The 13,259-nt window shown below is 38.8% G+C and overlaps 1 protein-coding gene across 3 annotated transcripts in view; it reads left to right on the top strand.

Annotated features, from left to right (window-relative positions):
• The window catches only part of SLC31A1 (solute carrier family 31 member 1), a 28,888-nt gene that overhangs the window by 1,579 nt on the left and 14,050 nt on the right, over positions 1–13,259 (top strand). The window contains exon 1 of one of the 3 annotated variants that reach the window (XM_088792725.1): positions 2,745–2,826. The exons of the other annotated variants lie outside the window; for them this stretch is intronic. The gene's annotated coding sequence lies outside the window, so the exon portion shown is untranslated. Of the gene's footprint in view, positions 1–2,744; positions 2,827–13,259 lie in introns of those variants that run through there. 3 annotated transcript variants of the gene reach the window in all.

Raw genomic sequence — 13,259 nt, 5'->3', positions numbered from 1 at the left:
TTGGTAAACTATTCTTCTGTTGAACTGAGGAATCAGGCTGTTGTCTGCTTCCTGTGTTTATTTTGCAGATTAAGATAGTTAAAGCAGTGAAGGCTGACACTGTTAAAGCAATGAAGCAGTAGAACAGGAACCCTTTTCGGTTCCTCTGTTTAGAATATGAATGTGGCTCCTTCTCAGGAAATAAAAGAATGAGAGTGTTTATCTTGTATTGTTGAGTAGAGGTGTTTTTATCTGGGGTGTTTAAATAACCTTTTTAGACAGGCAGGAATCCTAAAATCTGAATCAGCCTTTTCTGGTGGTTGGAGCACCACAAATATTCCTGCCTAGATTACCTTGGTGGGAACAGAGTTCGGGTTCTGACGGGCAGTATAAGGAAGTGGAAGATAGTGGTGAGGCTTCCTCAACTGCAGAACTGGGGAACCAAAAAAGCCACTGTCTTCCTGAATTAGACTATTGAACTATAGGAATCAGGAAACCTGAATTCCTGTTGCAAGCCCTTCTAACTTTGAGCTTGGGGCAGGCTCCCTAAACCCTTTGTGAAAGGAGTGGATTAGGCCCAGACATCTATTAAGTGGGAACACGGAGGTAAGGCACAACCCTTGATCTCAAGTTTAAATTAAGCATTTTTGTTTGTTTTGCTTAAGTACACAGCTTTTAGATGTATTTATAAAATGTATTGCCCTCAGGAGATTAACCAGGAAGCAGCAGTTTTAATAATTCCTTTCAAAATCAGCAATTTTGCTACAGAAATGACAATTTTTACGTACATACAGATACACCCACACTAATCTATACTGGTGAGGGCAATTAAAAAATAAAAATAAAATAAAATAAATCACTTTAAAGTGAAAAAAATTAAAGTTATAACCCAGTTAGATCACAGGTACAGCGATAGGGAGATGAATTAAAAATAGATTGGAGGGGGTGGTCAGTATACTGTTCTTTCTATTCAGTCACTGAAAACAGAAGAATGTTAGAACACAATTCAAGAAGTATTATCTGAAAACCCATGTAAGGCACCGTGCTATGTGTTGCCTAGGACAGGAAAATGAGTTAGTCACCGTTCTCCATGTCCTCAAAGTGCTTAATAGTTGAGTAGTGGGGATAATTGAAGTATACAAATAACCATAATAGAAGACGTAGTAAAGTAAGTCCCATAAGTAGAAAATAATTATTGTGGGATTTCAAAGGAAGAAGTGATGTAGTTTGGAGGAGGGTGTGGGGTTAAATAATGGGCTTTGAAGTTGAGTGGGATTCCAGGTGGACGTGAGAAAGTGACACTTCCCTGGTTGAAGGGTGGCTTTGGTGCTTTGGTGAAAGCACAAAGGCAGGACAGAAGACACAAATTTCTTACAAAATAAGAGTTGCCCTCTTCTCTGATGCAATTAGGGCTAGTAGTCTGTTAACTGAAAAAGTAAGTTAGTTAAAGCACGGAATCATAGAAATTAGTTACAAACTTTAAACGTTTTATTTAAACATGAAACATAAACATCTTTCTGCCATTCTTTTAACCTAAGTCTTTTCTTGGAGTGTGGGGCTCAGGGATCTCCAAATCACAGCGTGAGGGCCAAATCTTATCCTAACCTGCTGCCTGTTTCTGTAAATAAAGTTTTATCGGAACACAGCCACATACATTGATTTACATATTATCTATGGCTACTTTCGCATACCAGGTAGAGTTGAGAGTTGTGTGTATCATCTTTCCCTAGTCCTTCCAAAGCTTTCAAGTTGGTTTTCATAGAAATGACTACTAGAGAATCTATGCAGTATATTAGTTAAATTCTTAAGCTCTGGAGCCAAATTATTTTGCTACTTATTAGTTGTATAGGCCTTGGGCAAGTTGCTCAGTTTCCGGCTTTGTAAAATAGAGACAATAATAGTATCTGGTTGCTAGTGTTCTTGTGAAGATTATATGAGTTAATTCATGTAAAACACTTAGAACAAACAGTGCCTGCAGGTAGTAAGTACTCAATACTAACTGCTGCTGTTATTTTTTTCTTCTCATTTATACCTCATTGCTTCACATAATACTTTATTAAATTATATATATATATATATATACAATAATAAGCACAACTGGCATGAGTTGGTTTGTGAACAAACACAACTGACACCCTTTATTAGCACACAACTTCACTGAGAGGGAGAGCAGAAGTCTTGCTCCCTTGACATTGGAGAATAGCCTCTCTAGTGTGTTATTGGTTAAGTTGGTTAAGAGACTTCTGTGGGATAGGTTGCTAAGAGTATAAGACAACAGTATGTATAGGAAAGTAGAAGATTAAAATTGAAAAGGAGACCAGAGCCGTATTTGTCAAATACCTTGAAGGGCAAGGTGACAGGTTTGTACATAGCCCAGTAGGAAATGAAACTTTTTATTCAAAATGACATAGTGATGTAAGAAAAATTCAACTGGCTTAGGAGTGTATGAAATAAAAAGTAAAAGTTTCCTTAACCCCACTCCATATGAGGAGCCACTTCATTTTTCTAATAGTCCTTAGACGGTGGAGTTCTGAGGATTTAATGAGAGAAAGCATGGTAACCACTACTTGGGACACTAGTATTAATCTGTTAAAAACCTCAATCCAGTTTTTCTTTGGATTATAATCTCAATTTTGAATTGAGGAAAATAAAGGTTCTAGACTGAATGTGAACAAAATTAAATGACTGTCCTGAAGGTGATGATTTATACCATCCCCTTAAGAGTCTCTGATTCTTAAGGTGTTCCTCTCCTTGTTCTAGTTTGCCTGAGCTGCTGATTTCTCTGTGTGCCTTCCTCACCAGAAGTGCTACAAAAGAGAAAAAGATGACAATTATCATTGGAAAAAAGCAAGTGTTTACAGGGACAAAATCACCTCAACTAGTGAAAGATGTCAGATAATTCAGTGACCAGGTTGCACCCAAATAACTATGCCATTTAAAGTTGGCAAGCCAGGCATTGGGGAAAAGGGAGGAAGGAGAGAGGGCAGGTAGGTTGCTGATGCCTCCACTCCCACATGTAGCTTTTAGCATAGTAACCCCATTTAAAAAATCAGAAGTTTTCTGTAGTTTGTGATTGAGTATGAGAAGTCATCAAGAGTCTGATACTATTATATGTTAAAATGAGCAGCTTATGCCAAAAGAAATCTTATAGTAGGGACTAGGAAGGAAATGCTTTTGAAGTTCCACTGCTTTGAGTTAATATTTCATAATTTAGGTACCATCCCCCAAGCAGGGGAGGGGCCCATCCTTAGGAATGCAAAGCCCTGCAGAGAAGGAAAGGGTTGAGAAGGGTCCACCCTACCTCTTTTCCTTTATACAAAGACTTCTGTATATAACCTGTTTTTGTAGGCTGAGACAATGAGATAGAAACCTTCATTGCAAAGTAAGTGTGAGGAATGATTTGGGGGGAACTGATCGAGAGCAAAACTCTAGCAACAAGTGAAATATTAGAGGACCTTTTTATTCAGCTTGAGTCTTTCCCTAAATAAGTAGTAGAGTTATTACAGAACTATGCTGAGTGTTTATACAATTTTGAACTTATTTAGAGCACCTAGAACATTGTCATTCAATGTACGAAATGAAAGGCAAAGGAATGCTGCTGACTATGTTCCCCAAGCCCCCATTCCTTTCCTACCTTTTCTGACGGCTTTTTATCAGCTCCCACATCCCTGTGCATAGTCTATATCTTAGTACATCTTATGGATTTTAATTATTTGTATGTATCCCTCCTCCAGACTGGGCTTCTTGAGGCTAGGGGTTCATCATAGTTCTTTCACTCAATAGGTACACAATAGATTTGAATGAATGAATGAATGAATGAGTGAGTGAAGATACTGAGTTCTTTGGGGTCATACAGATAATAAGCTCCAAGAGCCAAATCTAGAACTCAAATCTTCTGATTGCTAGCCCAGTACTTTTCCACCATACCATGAAGCTTCTATCTGAGGTATTGAACAACTCTTCTCATTTTCATTTAGATTCTCTATGTATTTTCTTTACATCATCCTTTCTTAATTAAAGGGAGGGAGAAGTAAAAAAGGAACAGTTATAATCATTTCTAGTTTCTGCCTCCCACCATATTAATTCCCAGTATTCTTCACAGGCCAACCAACAACATTGTGATCTAGACGATTAAAGTCTTCTATAATATAACTAAAGAAAAGTTTAAGCAAAGGTACTTTTGCCTGCCTTTAATTATAACAAGGCAGTTAAAGCAATGCTTTCCCAATACAGTTGACCCTTGAACAGCACGGGTTTGAACTACGCGAGTCTACTTACAGGTGGATTTTTTTCAATAAATATACAGTCAGCCCTCCATATCCCTGTGTTTTGCGTCCGCAGTTGCAACCAACTTCAGGTGGGAAACAGTATTTTCATGGATGCAGAGGGCTGACTGTATGCATTGTTCTATGCCATTTTCTATGAAGGACTTGAGCATCCTTGGATTTTGGTATCCACTGGGGTTCCTGGAACCAATCCCCCGCAGATACCAAGGAACAACTGTAGTTAAGTTTTTGGGGAGTCAAAAGTTATGCGCAGATTTTCTGCTGCGAGGGGTTGGTGCACCTAACCCCCCCTGTTGTTCGAGAGTCAGCTATATATATGTATCTGACCAGGTAGTGTTCTTTCAGTCAAACTCTAAGAGGCTGTATATTTTAAGTGACGTGAAAGGGATCCCTATGTGTGACTTGGATCTCCTTTCAGAGATTAATTTCGTCATGTAATGAGTAAGTAAGCTATTATTGATAATATTTCATACTTACTATACCTTAGAATTAGAAAGTATTTGACATTTTATTTGATCCTCGCAACCTGTGAGATTGGCAGAGTAGGTATTTTTATATCCATTTTGCAATAAATAGACTAGTATTTGTAGGATTTAGGTGATTTGCTTAACATCACATGACTCATAACGGTGAACTTGTGTCTGTAGCGTGGAGCTTCTGATGCCTAGTCCAGTGCTTTCTACACTCTTATCACACTCTCTGTAAAACACTCTTTATATAAATCATACTAAAGCACTCATGGTTAACACATTGGAAAAGGGTCAAGACTACAAAAGGATCCAGTAAAAGGATTGTGAAAGGGTACATCTCGTGATTGCTTTATTCCAGTATGTGACTTAACCAGCAGCAAAAGGAATCAGAGAAATGGAGTGTAATAGCTGGGAGATCCACTCCCTACTGGACTTAGGCCCTTTTGTCATTGCATAACGAAAAGTCCCTTTTCGTTTTGTTTGTTTGACATATCAAATTTCAGTTGTCCTATTCAGACCAGGCAGGTAAAAGCTTTTCTAAAGCCTTTGTGAAAAATGTAGTCGTACACTTGATCTTCTTTGCACAGAAAGGTGAGAGTGACAAGAGAAACAGGAGCTGCTGTGTTATTTGCCACTAAACCAGGATTTGTAAAGCTCAGAAACCCCTCCTGCTTCGCTGCTTCCCCACAAACCACCTGGACAAATGGGAGGGCTGGGCAAAGTGGTTATTAGCCTAGTGTTACAGAAGCCTTACATGAGAAGCAAATGTTATGGGTTCAGTTGACTAAAGAGTGTATTAGTATCATTATTCAATAACATGGGCCTCAGTTTCCCCATCTCTGTAAAGTAGTTGGTGTTAAAAGTTTAATTTTTTAAAATAGGAAATACATTTACGTAGTTCAGAAGTCACAAGGTGCACAGGATATTAGTGAAAAATGTTCCTTCTGCTCCTAAACCACCTCTGACCAGTTCCCCTCCTGGGGATCATAGTGTTACCACTTTCCTGTGTCCGTCCCCATCCCCAGAGGTAGTACAGGTGTTAATAAACAACATGTGTATACTTTTTTCCCTTTAAAATTTTTTTACAAATGGTAGCATAGAGTGCACCTGCTTTTCCACCTCATAATATACCTTGGAGATCATGTCAGTTATAGAAAGAGCTTCTTCTGTCTTGTTTATGGCGGCAAAGTATTCTATTTTATGGACATATAATTTATTTCATCAGTGCTCTATCAATGCACATTTAAGTTGTCTTTTCAATATTTTACAACAAATAACTGTTCACATAACGTTTCAGATATGTGTCAGTATGTCTATAGGATAGATATTTAGCAGTGGAATTGCTGGCTCAGAGGGTTTGTGTGTCGGACTGATAATTAAAGACTTCTAGTTCTCATATTCTATGAGATTTTAATTGTAAATGAACAGTGAAGAAGATGAGAAGGTATTATTTTCTTGAAAACATCTTAATTTTCATCTCGTTATTCAGAGACTACATCTTAAATAAATGCCAAGTATAGGCAACCTCACCCAAATGATGTTGAATCGCAAACTTGACAAAAGTCACCTCCATCATGATCCTATAGATTTGTCTAGTGTTGTTCAGTGTGATATTACTCAGAACCTAATTTGTAAGGTGAATGTTATAAACTTAGGACAAAAAAGGACTGTCTCCCAACGACTTTTACCAGTACTTACCATATAAAGGATTTGGAAGATGAGCTGGTCGTTACAGTCCATGTAGGAAATGAAAATGGAATGATAAAGAGAGCCTCACTCATATCTGTTTATGTGTGGTGTTTACTGGCTTCCCCGGGGTTTTGATGACTGGTATGCATGATAATTTTGTGAAATGGGTGATACCATAACAATCACTTGTCTTTTTGAGGAGCTGGGGACCATAAGCAGATGAGAATTAATATCAGCCCCTCATACTTTTTTGACCATACCTCCTAAGCTTCCTTCCCTCCCTTTCTCACCTCCATCATTCTCTCTCTAAGTGCATTAAGCCATTTGTGTAATTTGCTCTGTAAATAGCAGGTTTCAGCCAGAGCCTCCACCTTTTCATCAGCAAATTCCCTGCAGCCCCTGGAATACAGGGCACTTAATAAATACTTGTTGAATTGAGTTTGGGTAGATGTCCGAGTGCTCTAGCCTCTACTTGGCTGCTCTCTCAGGTGACAGGCATATCCTTCCTTTTCCCTGTACAGCATGGCACACCTTCCAACCCACCCCTATGCCCACCTAATGTGATTCAGGAAGGGGCAAAAGGCCAAGTAAATTATCTTGAAAAGGAGTATGTGTCTGTGTATGTTTAAGTAAATATTCACACACATATCTTTCTGGCTCCCATTGCCACTCTTTGTGCTGCAGTTAAAAATTTGGAACTTTATTTATTTAGCTACACAATAGTGGTAGCTATGGAGTTAGACATCCTCAGTAGGAATAACCTAGGAAGATGCAATTAAAAACAAACATGTCCCTTTTAGTTCCCACAAATCTCATTTTATGTATGAAGTCATAAAGATCATAGTGAATATTAGATTAATAGAAACTCCAGCTTATAACCGAATGTTGTACATTCAGAAGAGACAATTTGATTAGTGTTGGCTTCTTTGATTTTAGAATAAAGAAACTTGTCTATGTACCATGCTTTAAGCATGCATAGACTCTCTGTGGAATAGCGCTAATAAACTCTGGGATAGGAGAAAAGCAGGCCCACTTGTGGGCTATAACTCCTACAGTTATAGAAGACAGGATTATAGGGTTTAACATGTCGCTCACCTAGTTAAGTCCCACGTTTCCAGATGCAGGCATTCTTCAATGCCAGATTCCCAGGGAAAATTACTGCTGAGTGGCTCAAACTAGATGCTTCACTAAGCTTCTTTCTACCTGTTATTTAGACAACTTGTAAAAGGCCCATGCACTTTCTAGAAAATGACCATGAAAAGAGTTTCCTTTACTATTGTTTCAGAAATACCACAAGGTGCACAGTGCCATGTTACGGCTTAGAATTAAGGGGGTAGAATTACTACAACCCCTTATCTACTGTTAAGAAACTAAAATGTAGGAAAGATAAAATGGGCAAAAACAATATAATATGTCATATTTCCATTTCAAGATGGCATTTTGAGTACATCTCTTTAACAAAATCCTAAGGAAATGACTATAAATATAAAAAAAGAGTGATATTATGATTTATAATAAAAATATATATTTGGTCTTTATCCCATTTCTGGCACAGCTCCTAAAACTCTTGGGATTTCCTTAGTGAAGAGAGCAATGACTTGGAAAGCCCCCAGGGTCTCCTGCTAAGGATGGGGGCTGGTTGCCAGTGAAGCCTCCCAAGTGACTAGAGGGTTGAAATGTCCAGCCCCACCCTAACCTCTGAGGGGGGTGGGGCGAGGCTGGAAATTGAGTTCAGTCACCAGTGATTTAATCAATCAGGCCTATGTAATGAAGCCTCCCTAAAAAGGCTAAAGGATGGGATGAGGGAGCTTCCCGATTGAAGAACCAGAATGCTTCCACGTGCCACTGTGCTGGGCCACAAGCTTCAGGAAGACAGAAGCCCCTTTGTTTGGGACCTTGCCCTATGTATCTTTTTATCTGACTGTTGATGTGTATGCTTTAATGTATCCTTTGTAATAGGTCGGTCATCAAGTGAGTAAATGGGTTTCCAGGGTCCTGTGAGCTGCTCTAGCAAATGAATAGAACCCAACGAGAGGGGGTCATGGAGACCTCTGACCTATAGTCAGTGTTTCAGAAGCAAGGGTAACAACCTGGGTTTATGAGTGGCATCCAAAGTGGAGAGCAGCCCTGTGGGACTGAGTCCTCAACCCGTGCAATCTGGTGGAATCTGATGCTGTCTCCGGGTAGATAGTGTCAGAATTGCATTGAACTGTAGGACACCCAGCTGGTGTCGGAGAATTGCTTGGTGGTGGGGAAACACCCTGCCCCCACAAAAAGTGTCTTTCACAAGTAGGAAAGAGGGAGAGAAAAGCCTGAAAGTTTGAGACATTTCAAAGAAAATAGATGCAGATCAGAATCAAATTGAAGCCAATTGCTGACCACCTGATATAACATAGGTGAAGGACATACCTGCCTGTGAAGGGAAGTGGACAGGATTCACTAGCACACCCTGAAAAGTCACAAATTGAGAACAGCAGAAGTTAAAAAGAAAGCTTAGTTATGGAGTAATGGGTGAAGGAGAAATCAAAGGGCTTGGGGAATTGTACCTGTGCCAAGTTTAGAAAGAACAGTAGATTAAAAGGAACAATTAATGAATGTTGTAACCCTGTGCTAAGTGTTTAGATGCATGCTGTCACGAAGTAGGTGCTGTTGTCGTCCCGATTTTAGAGAAAACTAACTTGCCCTCTTAACCACTACGCTCGCCTAAGTGAACTCCTAATAATCCTTAAAACAATCCTAAGAGGTTGGCTACTTTTATTATCCTGATTTTAGAGCTGAGGCACAGAGATATTAAATAATTTGCCCAAGGGCCCACAACCAGTAGGGACAGTTTTACCAGTTAGAGAATGAGCATAGCTCCCTGTGTACTTGGAGAGTCGCCATAAAAAAGAATGGGGAAATATCTTTTCTGCCCACAGCTTCCTGGTGTGTTTTTTTGTTTGTTTTGGTGACTTACTCAGTATCTCAAACTGAACTCCCAATCTCAGAAAGGTAGGAGTTGATAGTTAGGGACAGTCCCTAGAGTGCTAAACTGAGAGCAAATCTTAATTTCATTAATCACGTTGGGAACTAACATCCAGCAATTTCTTCATACAAAACAGTGTGTTTTAAGGTTTGTCTTTCTGGTAATTCAATTCCTGTATTTTGTAACTAATCTAGAAAAATAAAACTAAGAAGACACGTAATTTCCCCTTCATCCGGAACTCAGAGATTTTATTCACACACTAAGTGAAAAAAACCTCTCTCAATACCAAAGATGAGCCGTTGGTAATTCAGTGTTTGTCCAGAAGGTTCTTTGATTAATACGTGGTGGTATGTGTAAACTTTAAGTGAGACTATGCTGGCTCTGTGCCCTTTTGGAATATCAAAATATTTTATTTTAGATCCTGGGTGAATCTTGACTTTTTCTTTCTTTTTTTTTTAAGCTCTCCTTATTAAACATCCAGTTCTTAAATTCTTTGTACTACATATCTATGTTGTACGTTGTTTTCATTCAGAACTGGGGGTCTCAAATTTTAGAGTGCATAAGAATTGCCTACATAATTTGATAAATGTCTAGATTCTGAGACCCCATTCTCTGAGAGGAGATTCAGTAGTCTGGAGTGGGGTCCATAATTTTCACTTTTAGCCAAACATCTCAGATGATTCTGATTCAGGTGGTCCTTGGGCCACACTTTGAGAAACCCTTGAGCTGGGAGCAAAGTAATTAACACGTATTGTTTATAATCTGTTATTAATGTGCCAGTCGCTTTCACATGTATTTTTATATTTCATATTCAAAAGACTGTGAGATTTTGTTATTCTAGTTTTGTGGGTATATATTATCCCCCAAAAGTTTTAGCAACTTGTTCTGAATTCCAAAGATGGCATAGCCGTATGCCAGTCTGACTCCAGGAACCAGGAGGGCGCTTGCTCTGGCTGTTTCTGTGTTGGCAAGGTATCTCTCAGTAGAGATAACTGTTTTAAAGTTGGTAATTTGAAAATTGTTAGAAAGTGATATGAACAGAATGCTCTGAAATGTACTTGATAAGTGTTAAAGCCACTGAAATGTTAGAATGTTGAAAGCATATCAATTAAAATGTGTTTATAAAAGACAAATATGTGGATTTTGTTTCTTATTGAAACCATATTATACACACCTAAACTTTTCTAATTGAAATAGACCTCAAAGATGAATTATTCTAGCTCTTCACTAAGGAAACTGACCATAAAGATTCAATTACCTAATGTATTGGAAAAACCAGGCTAGAACCAAAATTTCCTGATTTCTAGTCTTATGTTCTTTCAAACTGTAATAATGATAAAGGTTAAGATAGACTCCAAACCCACATGTTGCCTGAGAATTATCCAAAAGACTGTTGAATCAGTGATTGGAAATGATGACCCTCTGTGACAACATTCAGAATTTGGAAGTTCACACAGAGGCATAATAATCCCAGGTGATGTAGCATTTTAAACGAATAGAATAAACGGTGACATTTTTATGTTATTCTTAAAAAGTTCTCTTTCTAACACTGAGAATATGTAGCAGAAATGTATTTGGGGCTTTTGTGAATTTTAACAAAATGCTGAAACATGGCCTGGAGCTCAGGCTATATGGAAGTCCATTCTCACCTTACTCAGAGCCATCTAGAGGTGAAACAGCCCCAAATATTGCAGGTAACAGTTTTAGCACAAATTGTATGCCTTAACGTGGTACAAAGCATTGCAAAACACAACTACTCTGGAGGTAGGTACCAAGTAGATTTAGCTCCTCCTGGACAACTTAATAGGCAAGGACTTCATACATAGACTTGACAGGGCACTTGGATAACTTGCCATTGGTTTACCCCAAATGTAGGGAATATCCGCCTGTGCCTCCCAGGTGAAACAGGTCTACATTTCTTTCTACACTTCTCTCAAATCTGCAACTCTGTTTCCTTATCTCAGTATTTTGGGGTTGTCCCCAGAAAGCAAAATAACTAACTTTGTGTTAAGAGACAGGGACGCAAGGATGGTTGGATGAAAAGTACCGTGATACAAGTAATCGGAAGAGCACAGGACTTCGAGTCAGAACTCGGGTTCTAAGCGCAGTGCTGCTAGACCGAGCGCCACGCTACCTGAGCTAGTCGTTTACCCTTCTGTACTTTGATTCTCCATCTATAAAATGAAGAGCCATTCTTGTGTAATCCACACCTGTCCTTCAAGGACGTTCTTAGGTTTGGAAACATATTACATTGTTGTAGCTCAGCAGAAAAACCTGAGAACATGCCACAAAAGTAAATGAAGTTACTATTGGACCCATGCATAGAATCAATCAACAAGTTATTTATTGAATACCCACCAAAAGGTATATCAGACTGCACATAGCCTTTTTTCCTCAATATTTCTTCCCATTCATTACTTGATTTGAATCATTTAACAACCCTGAAGGAGAACAGGACACATATTATCTCCATGTTTCCCTGAGTTTCAGATGAGAGACACTGAAACTCAGATCAAAAGTGATTCTTAATTAGTTGGGGGTGATTTTGACTCCCACAGGACGTTTTGCAATGTCTGGAGACATTTTTGGTGCTCACAGCTGGGATGGTGCTAAAGGCTTGGGATACTGGTAAACATTTTACAGTGCACAGGCTAGCTCGTACAGCAAAGAGTTATACAGCCTCAAATGTCAACAATGCTAAGATTTAAGAAATTCTGACATAGGTGTTTTACCCAAAAGAATACAAAGGGATGGAGTTGGATGGACCAGATCTTGGATTCAGTCTAATGTACCTAAAACAGGACATTAAAAAATGCGGTCACATAAATTCTGGATTTATTGCTAATGTTTTGAGGAAGTATGAATGAAAAGTGGGATTTGTTCATGCCACTGTTGAAGGTTTCCATGAATAGTACAGATTGTATAATACAATAAAAATCTATTAAGCATTTGTGTGTCTTTCAGTCCGCTCTCCGTGTCCCACAGGGAGCATATTCTTTCATCATATTTTTTTTATTTATTGAGCAACTACCAAATTTGAGTCATTTACCCAAGTTCTGTTGAAATCTGGGCACAGCCCTTTTAGCAGCCTCCATACAAAGTACCTACTGCCAATCTAAAGACCTATGGAATTGTATAGGAAATGTCACCAGGACACTCGGCTAGAAATTAGCAAAGCTAGGACTTTGTGCCATCTGACTCCAAACTCATGCTCTTAACAATATTCTGTAAGCTTACATGTAACTCACCTACAAAGGGTGGCATGTGACTTTAGAAGCTCTTATAATCCAGGATAGTTCTTGTAGAATATTCTTTAGTTTTGCCCTTCAAGCCATTTTGTAACCCAGAAGTTAGAACTTTCTCCTAATCCTAAAGTTTTAACAGATGTGTTTCTGGATTCTGGCAAGTTAAAGGATTATAGCCCATGGTTCCGTAAGGATGTTTTTTTCCTTCTTTCAATGGCTCACAGAGAACTTGAGCAGGAAATATTAGGGAAAAACAAAGGCCAGTTACGCTACACAGCAGCTAAAGTACTGTATTAAAATATAAGCTGACCATATCACTTCCCTTATTACCCATAAACAACTTCCAGTTGCCTTTGGAATAAGATTTAGTTTCCTTAAGTAGATCTTTAAAACCTTCTTAATTGATATCCCTTCTGCCTCTCGCTTCAACTTCATTGGCCTCTTTTCCTCTCAATGTGTTTTGTTCATACTGACCTTAAATGGCCTTGATTCTTTTCTTGCCTCAGGGTTGCTGTTCCCTGCCCTTCTACCCAACTCCAATAATGTATCAGCCTGTCTAAATGTTACCTCCTCAGAGAGGGCCTTTCTCTTTCTCTACCTGCCCCCTCCATCTAAGTTAGTGCTT

The sequence above is a fragment of the Rhinolophus sinicus genome, chromosome 16 (assembly GCF_057876585.1).
Source record: "Rhinolophus sinicus isolate RSI-liver-muscle chromosome 16, RSI-T2T, whole genome shotgun sequence".
NCBI lineage: Eukaryota > Metazoa > Chordata > Mammalia > Chiroptera > Rhinolophidae > Rhinolophus > Rhinolophus sinicus.
This window is presented reverse-complemented; position numbering and strand designations above follow the sequence as displayed.